The following is a 7498-nucleotide window of genomic DNA, read 5'->3' on the forward strand; positions in this document are numbered from 1 at the left end:
GCGAAAAGCTTGTAAGCGTCGCGCTAAAAAGGGGAAATCCCTAGTCGCATCTAGCGATGTGTCTGATTCTATGAGTGTAAAATCTCTCTCTCCCCTTGGTGGCCGAGACAAGACTTTCTCCCATTGTGGAGTTAGTTTTTTCGTGCGGTATTACTGAAGCAGGCATGCATCGTTCCACCACTTTTGCAGGGGAACGGAGTTGCCAATCACCACGAATACCGATATCTGGATACAGCATGTTCCTACTGGGGCGCTGACATTGATGGTGAGTACCGAGGTGGGATCGGTACAGCCCTTAAGGGCTGAACTGGTCCAATCCATCAACACTCAGTACGCACAAGTACAAGTACAGGGACAGACCTCGTTGTCTTCCCTTACCGATGTTAGTCAGAATGAAAGGGGCTCCTCCCATGGTGATGAGACCGATTGGAAGGCCTTGATGTTTAATCTGGCCTCCAAAGTGAACTCCTTCCTGCAGTCGCAGGGTATGACGCAGGAGGACCGTGGGTGAGAGTCAGGTGGGGGCGTACTGCCTGTCCCTCCTCTGCCAGGATTTGGGTCAGATGTGTCCCATCCTCCTGTTGATCTCTCCCAGGAGGACAACACACATCAGTGGGACAGGGAGCGTCCAACTCTCCAACGAGTTTCCAACACCTTCCTCAGGCATGGTCTGACCAGGCAAGAGTGCCCCTACTTGTGAGGGGGGACTCCAGTGTTGGTACCCCTATGCAGGGTGGTATGTATCCCCTCTGGGGACACAGCTACCAGATCTGATGGCTCCCTCACTGACTTTTAGTACAGATGCATCACTCCAAGGGTGGGGTGGCCATCTGATGGACCTTTAATTCCAAGGGACGTGGCCGACCATGTATGCGGGCCACATCAATTGTCTGGAGTTGCAGACCGTCCCGAAGAATTTTCAGGAGGTCACACACCACCACAGAATCCTGTTCGGACAGACAACACCTCAGTAGTGTCGTACATCAGCAGGGAGGGGCGCATTCCCTCACGTTGTCGAAGCTAGCAGCGGAGATCCTCCTTTGGTGCCTGGAGAACCAAGTGGAGCTAATGGCTCTCCACCTTTCAGGGATACGCAACAGCACCACGGATGCCCTCTCGGGACGTATTCGGTTTCAGAGCACTGAGTGGCATATCCCTCAGTGGGTGGCGGATCGCCTTTTTCATCTCGGGACAGGCCCCAGATAGATCTGTTTGCCAATCACCGGACGTATGTGTCACTGCTCCCAGAAACGAGCGATTTTGCCACAGACGCTCTAGCAGTCTCTTGGAGTCACATGGACGCTTATGCCTTTCCACCCTTCCAACTAGTGCACCAAGTGTTGGAGAAACTGCGACTCAAGCCCACCTGTCTTCTGACACTGGTGGCGCCCAACTGGCCAGTGAAAATCTGGTTCCCAATGTTGCTGGACCTTCCAGTCGAGTCCCCAGTGGAGTTGCCGGATCTTCTGGATCTGTTGTCCCAGCTGGATGTAACTTTCCCGATGAGCCTGCATTATTCCATCTAAACTCATGCAAGTGCAAGGCTTTTCTACAGAGTTGTCCAAGTTCCTTGCTTCAGCACAGTCGGATGGCACCAGACATTTGTTTGAGTCCAGATGAATCTCTTGATTGGTGTAACAGAAAGGAGATTTATCATCTATTAGTGAGGTAGCAGATTTTTCCTTGCATTTATTTGATCAGTGATAATCAATATCGACGATTCTTGGATATCGGTCAGTTTTGTTCCCAGTTTTATCAGAATCTGTGGGACTGAAACTGGCCTCAAGTTTGGTTATGCAACAACTGTTTAAGTCTTTCACTCAAAGAGACCGCACATCAAAAGGCTAATGAGTCCTCCAGACTGGGACTTGTCTTTGGTCCTGGCGGCGTTACGACACCCCCATTTGAGCATATGGGAGTGGCACACATGAAGTAAGTCACTAGGCGGCGTTCAGAGAACGAAGCACTGTCTTTTAGTGACAAATGTGCTACCTTTATGAACTTGCAAGTTATTTTGAAGACTTGGATGGGCTTTTTTGCCAGGAACCAATTCTCGGGGCGTGACCCAGAACCGATCGTCATCCCATGCCTCACTAATATAGTAGACACTGACGACCGCCAGGAACCAATTCTATGTCCTGTCCGAGCTCTGAGCTGATACTTTGATGGTGTCTTGAGAAGTACAATGAGAAGTACATATTTGTCTGCTATGGGAAGGGCAAGCTCGAATATGCCTTGAATATCACCATTTCACGGTGGATTGTCAATACGGTCGTGGATGTGTAGACTATAATGGCTTCTTCAATGACCAGATTGGAACATCACCATGGGAGGGCACACAAAGCGGGCGTAGTAGCGAATTCATTGGCCTTGATGTCTGGTGCCTCCCCTGCAACAGGTACTTCAAGCAGGGTTCTGGAGATCTCAGGATGTCTTCATTAACTATTACCTGAGAGACATCCAAGCTATGGAGGAGGGTCTCTACAGGTCAGGGGAGTGGTGACGGGTCTGACACAGTGTTCTTGGACCCAGCCCGCACCACAAAGGGGCCCCATGTGTGAAAGCATTAGAGCGATGACATCTTCAGCCATAACCAGCCATTTTTTGCTTGGCGCTGCTGGTTCAGTCTGCTCTATTGAACCAAAACAATATACCGTTTTAATACATTAAAATTGTTTGAAGCCCTATTTTATTATTCAGGGGGTCTAATCTTTAGGCACCCGGTCCCTGAAAAGTTACCTGAGTGGTTGTATCCCAGGACATAACTCCTTGTTGGTGAGTAGTTTTAAATTTCTCTCAGTTTTTTTTGAATATTTCACCACAGGGAGCCCAGGAACTATAATCAACTGTAATACGCAGTCTCTATGAGCGGGCGGGGGGGGGGGGGGGGGTCGGCTGGTATCTAGTGCAAGAAATAGACAAGGGATGAAGGCTCCAGCCAGCTCATATTCTTAAACTGGAAAAAAACAGACGAACAGAATGAAAAATAAAATCTATAAAAAATACCAGGTTGAAGAATATTAGTTGCTCTTTCAAATTTCGCCAAAGCCCAATCTGATTAAAATCTGATGTAGTGTACGGGCTTTAATTATTTTGACTATAAACTTATTTTAATTTTATTTTTTATTATATTTGTTATTAATGCCCTTTTATTTTATTATTTTACTTTGATTTTGAGATTTTTTTTTTAATTCCGCCCTACCTACATCTGATCCGACGCCTATGTAAGTCCCGTTCAAGTCTCGCGTAAGTAACAGCCAATCACAGCCCCCCTTTTATACAGGCTGTCGGTTGCTTACTTTTCAGTGTATACGGGCAATCTTTCTGTACATCATATTTTGCCCACTTGAATAAACCATTAATAGAAAATTGCTAGTATATTTTTATTTGCAAAAGAAATTCCACAGCATTTTACAATTTTTCTCATTACATTGAATATTTTTTTCACTTCCAACAAATGTGTACACTTCCAGATACATCTTCGCCAGCCAAGGTTCGTTCATTCAGTCATCGCTTCAATTTTACATCACTGAGCATAATTATCTAGAATGGAAGCAACAAAAATAAGTAAATCGTAATGATTAGAACACTGTAAACAGCTATAGTAAACAATGCAAACTGATTTTAAATTGTATAACGGTCACCGGCCCACGGCATCGACGCAGAAAATTGGAGCAAACAAATATTTCATGATCAATTGCGATGTGTTCCAAATAAAAAATATTTTATTCCAGTCCAAATCAGCTCAATTACTTTAATAAAGAGTTATTGTATAATGTACAAAATGTTGATACAATTTGATGAATATTTACAGCTTCAATACCGTAGACGATTTTGGCCCGATCGTCAAACAAAACATCACCCGTCTCCAGGGCAGGCGACTGGAAAAAGACACTGGTGTTCGGTCGAACCGGTGGAAACAAAATCAACACTCCCAGAATAACTATGCGGAATAACGATCTAAAGTCGAACCATTCGAGTCACAATATTAACATAAAAATGACTTTCGTTGCATTTGACAATGATAAACTTACCGAAAAGCCGTGTTATTCACGGTCGCTAACGTCGGTATAATTCGCCATTTTATTTGAGTGTGTTTGCCACCCGGTGACGTCATCATGTGCGCTATAAAAGGAGGTATGTGATTCGTTGACTAAAATCGTTGAAATCTCGTTACATAGGCGTCGGATCAGATGTAGGTAGGGCGGAATTAAAAAAAAATCACAAAATCAAAATCAAAGTAAAATAATGAGATAAAAGGGCATTAATAACATAAGTAATAAAAAATAAAATTAAAATAAGTTTATAGCCAAAATAATTAAAGCCCGTACACTACATCAGATTTTAATCAGATTGGCCAAAGCCTTGCCTATATTTTACCTATATCTGCAGAAAAAATCAAGACGACTACACAAATTGACTCCATTTACGAATAATTAACGGTTTGCCCGAACGCACGGCACAGTTGGAGGCGAAGAACCAATCACGAGACTGGTTACGAACCAGTTGAGCAAGGCTAACTGGTTCGTAACCAGTCTTGTGATTGGTTGTTGACAAACGCTGAATAGGCCACGCCTCCAACTGTACCGTTAAAATTTCGTCGCCATGTTGGACATCAGCAGACGCGTTGTACTAATAGTAACCGTGGTTGAATCCAAACTCGTTCTCTCACCATCTAAACACTTCTTGTAGTAGGTGCCACATATTGCCACAAACACGTTGCTATGTAAGCCAAATGGCTGCACTGACTCACTATAACAGACACACGCGGAATTATGCAAATGTTGTACACATAAATACATACATAAAAGTATTATTTCAATAAAACCCAAACTTGTTTTAGATTGCTATATAATGATAAATATATATTTCTAATATAAACCTTTATTTATATTCACATGTTTTGATTGTTTCAGGTGTTCAGTACTTCTGCGAAATATTTAAAAATTGGTGGTGTTTTTTTTTCAATTTGTTGCCCATGATCATACTTTAGACACTTTTATTTATCACATGACTGTGACATTCTAAACTTACAAATTCACATGACCAGAAAATTATATTATTTTTATGGGGACTATATCTTTCATGTCACCAATATATGACAACGAAAATATAAGTTCTTGTTTTCATAACCCTATCACGTGTCAGGTGATTATATTAAAAAAATGACGCAATATTATTAGGAACAATTTCATAATGCTAAGCAAAGCATGATAAAATTAAAACACATTTCCAAAAAAATATCCGAGATCTTAGAAATGAATATGTGATAAAACGTTGTGAATGATTGATTCCAAATTGTGCATCAATCCAATTGAAGCGGGAGGGTCGTCACCCGCGAACGCGCGAAAATTGAGTCCCAAGCGACGATAACATCACACGCTAAAAACACAAAGGCTCATGGGTAGACGCTTGTTTGTAAACAATGACACGCTATGGCCGTCTGTCGCATGCGCAGGCGACGACTCCCTCGCTTTAACATGCTTTGAAATCTGTTACACTAAATTCGCTAATTACACACAGTTTTTATAAACTGAATTCTCGCAGTGCTCGTTCCTGTGCTATGTATCTGCGTTGTTCTTTAGTTAATGATTCTCCTTCAATGGCGTAATTCAAATCGTTTTCGTCATCTTCATCTTGCTCACTGCCATCCAGCTCTCCAGGAGATATTTTGTAAAGAATTATTATGAAAACAAAAATTAACACTATTCCGGGAACGATTGCATACAAACCGACGTTGACTTTGTCAAAACCTGTCAATAAACAAACAAAAAACAAGTCTCATTTGTTGTATATTTCCTTTCTTATACATTGTACTATACGTAACATTGATCCATTCGTCACCGAACACCAATTCGTTATGTTACAGAACGTAATATAGTTTGCACATTGGCTATGTTAGTTAACTTGGACAACGTTTTTAATAGGACAAGCAGTAAGCTACCCGCATTTCAAAATTATAAACAGCATTTAGCAGTGAGTGAATGCAAGCATAATGACATCAAAATAAATGCCCCAGTTCATATCCTTAGTTAGAATCATGATTTAAAACCATTTGACACGTTTGTCATATTTGACACGTTTGACACATTTGACACACAAAATGTTCTATATACTGTAAAACATGTTGAAAAAGCGACATGCAATTTTAGCGAATTGTGGTAAAATGACGTAATAGTGAAATGCTGATTTAGCGAATCTCTCTTGTCACTGTTGATTTCCTGTTTTCACAATACTTGTCGCGCGTCAAAACAAATGCGCAGTTATCACCTGTCAAGTGTAATTAGGAAGCGCCCCATATTTTTATGTTCCGGATTACTGTTTAACAAAAACCCAAGCCTTGGCCATTATTTATGATAAAGTCATTATCGACATCTTGAATTAGCGAATCAGTTTTCTCGCTAAATTCGCGAAAAAGACAACTTTTCATATTTACCATAATCGTCATACATTTCCGTTGTTCTTTGTTTCATAACAATACGTTTACTAGTTGCTTGCTTTGAGGTGAAGACACGGGGTAGTCTTGTGGAGCGCTGTTTAGTGGTTGGGGAGTAATCTATTGCTCTCCCTGTTGGCTTTATGGTGGATGTTGTTGGGTCAGTCGGCAGTGGACCATCACAATATTCACCACGGACACCTATGTCACAGTATGCTACACCATCATCTGTGTAACACCATGCATAGTCCTTGTCAGTTGGATTCCTACAGAAGCTATGATTTCCAATCCCGAGCTGCTCAAAGAAACGTTGTCGACGATGATATGTACTGTCAGGTTCGGTTGTTTGAGGTGGCGTGGTGACAACGCCACTATGTGTCCGGTGAATTTCCATGGTCTGAAATACATCATTATTAATTGTAATATTACCATACAAACCGTTTTTAGATATCATTTCTGTTTTAGTCGAATCTTCTTTCACCATGGCAACAGTAGTTGAAAGAACAGTAGTTCGTGTTGGTATTGTTATATTATCCAGAAAATCCGTCCAAGGTAGACATAAATTTCCTTCAGACGTCACAGAAGCAGTTCCGCGATAATCCGAACCATCTCTCTTATAGAAACATTCTGATTTAGTGTTTAAATCTGCAAAAAAGTACATATAAACGAAACACTACAATTTTGATTTCTTTCAAATTCTCAACTCGTTTCCATTAACAAAGCCAATGAAATCTCTAACCCTAATCTAGCAACATTATGGTTTACCATCAAAAACATGTTAATGAAGCTGATATTCAAGCATTTGTATGGATGAATATAGTCTGACACCTTTTTCTCTTGAATGATATAATACAACTACAATAACCTGTATATCAATATGCAATTACATTAGCCCAAAAATTGCCAAGTGATGTTCCTCTGAGACATAGATGGTGATACAATGAGGTAAAATGTTGTCACGTAGTTTTATAATATCTATATCTTGGCCGATCGTTTTTGCGTTCTACTAGATACATCTATCTACTTGCTTATATTTATGTGAAAAAGGGCCATATTTTAATC

General features: G+C 41.2%; 1 long non-coding RNA gene across 1 annotated transcript; it reads right to left on the reverse strand.

Annotated features, from left to right (window-relative positions):
* Positions 1–3369: 3369 nt before the first annotated feature.
* Positions 3370–4142, reverse strand: LOC146733640 (uncharacterized). Its single transcript, XR_014926666.1, has 2 exons — positions 4035–4142; positions 3370–3543 (listed from the first exon to the last, which is right to left on the reverse strand). It is a non-coding gene; the product is annotated as an uncharacterized LOC146733640 (long non-coding RNA).
* Positions 4143–7498: the final 3356 nt, after the last annotated feature.

Source organism: Saccoglossus kowalevskii, chromosome 16 (genome assembly GCF_978046115.1).
Source record: "Saccoglossus kowalevskii chromosome 16, keSacKowa6.1, whole genome shotgun sequence".
In the NCBI taxonomy this organism is placed as follows: Eukaryota; Metazoa; Hemichordata; class Enteropneusta; family Harrimaniidae; genus Saccoglossus; species Saccoglossus kowalevskii.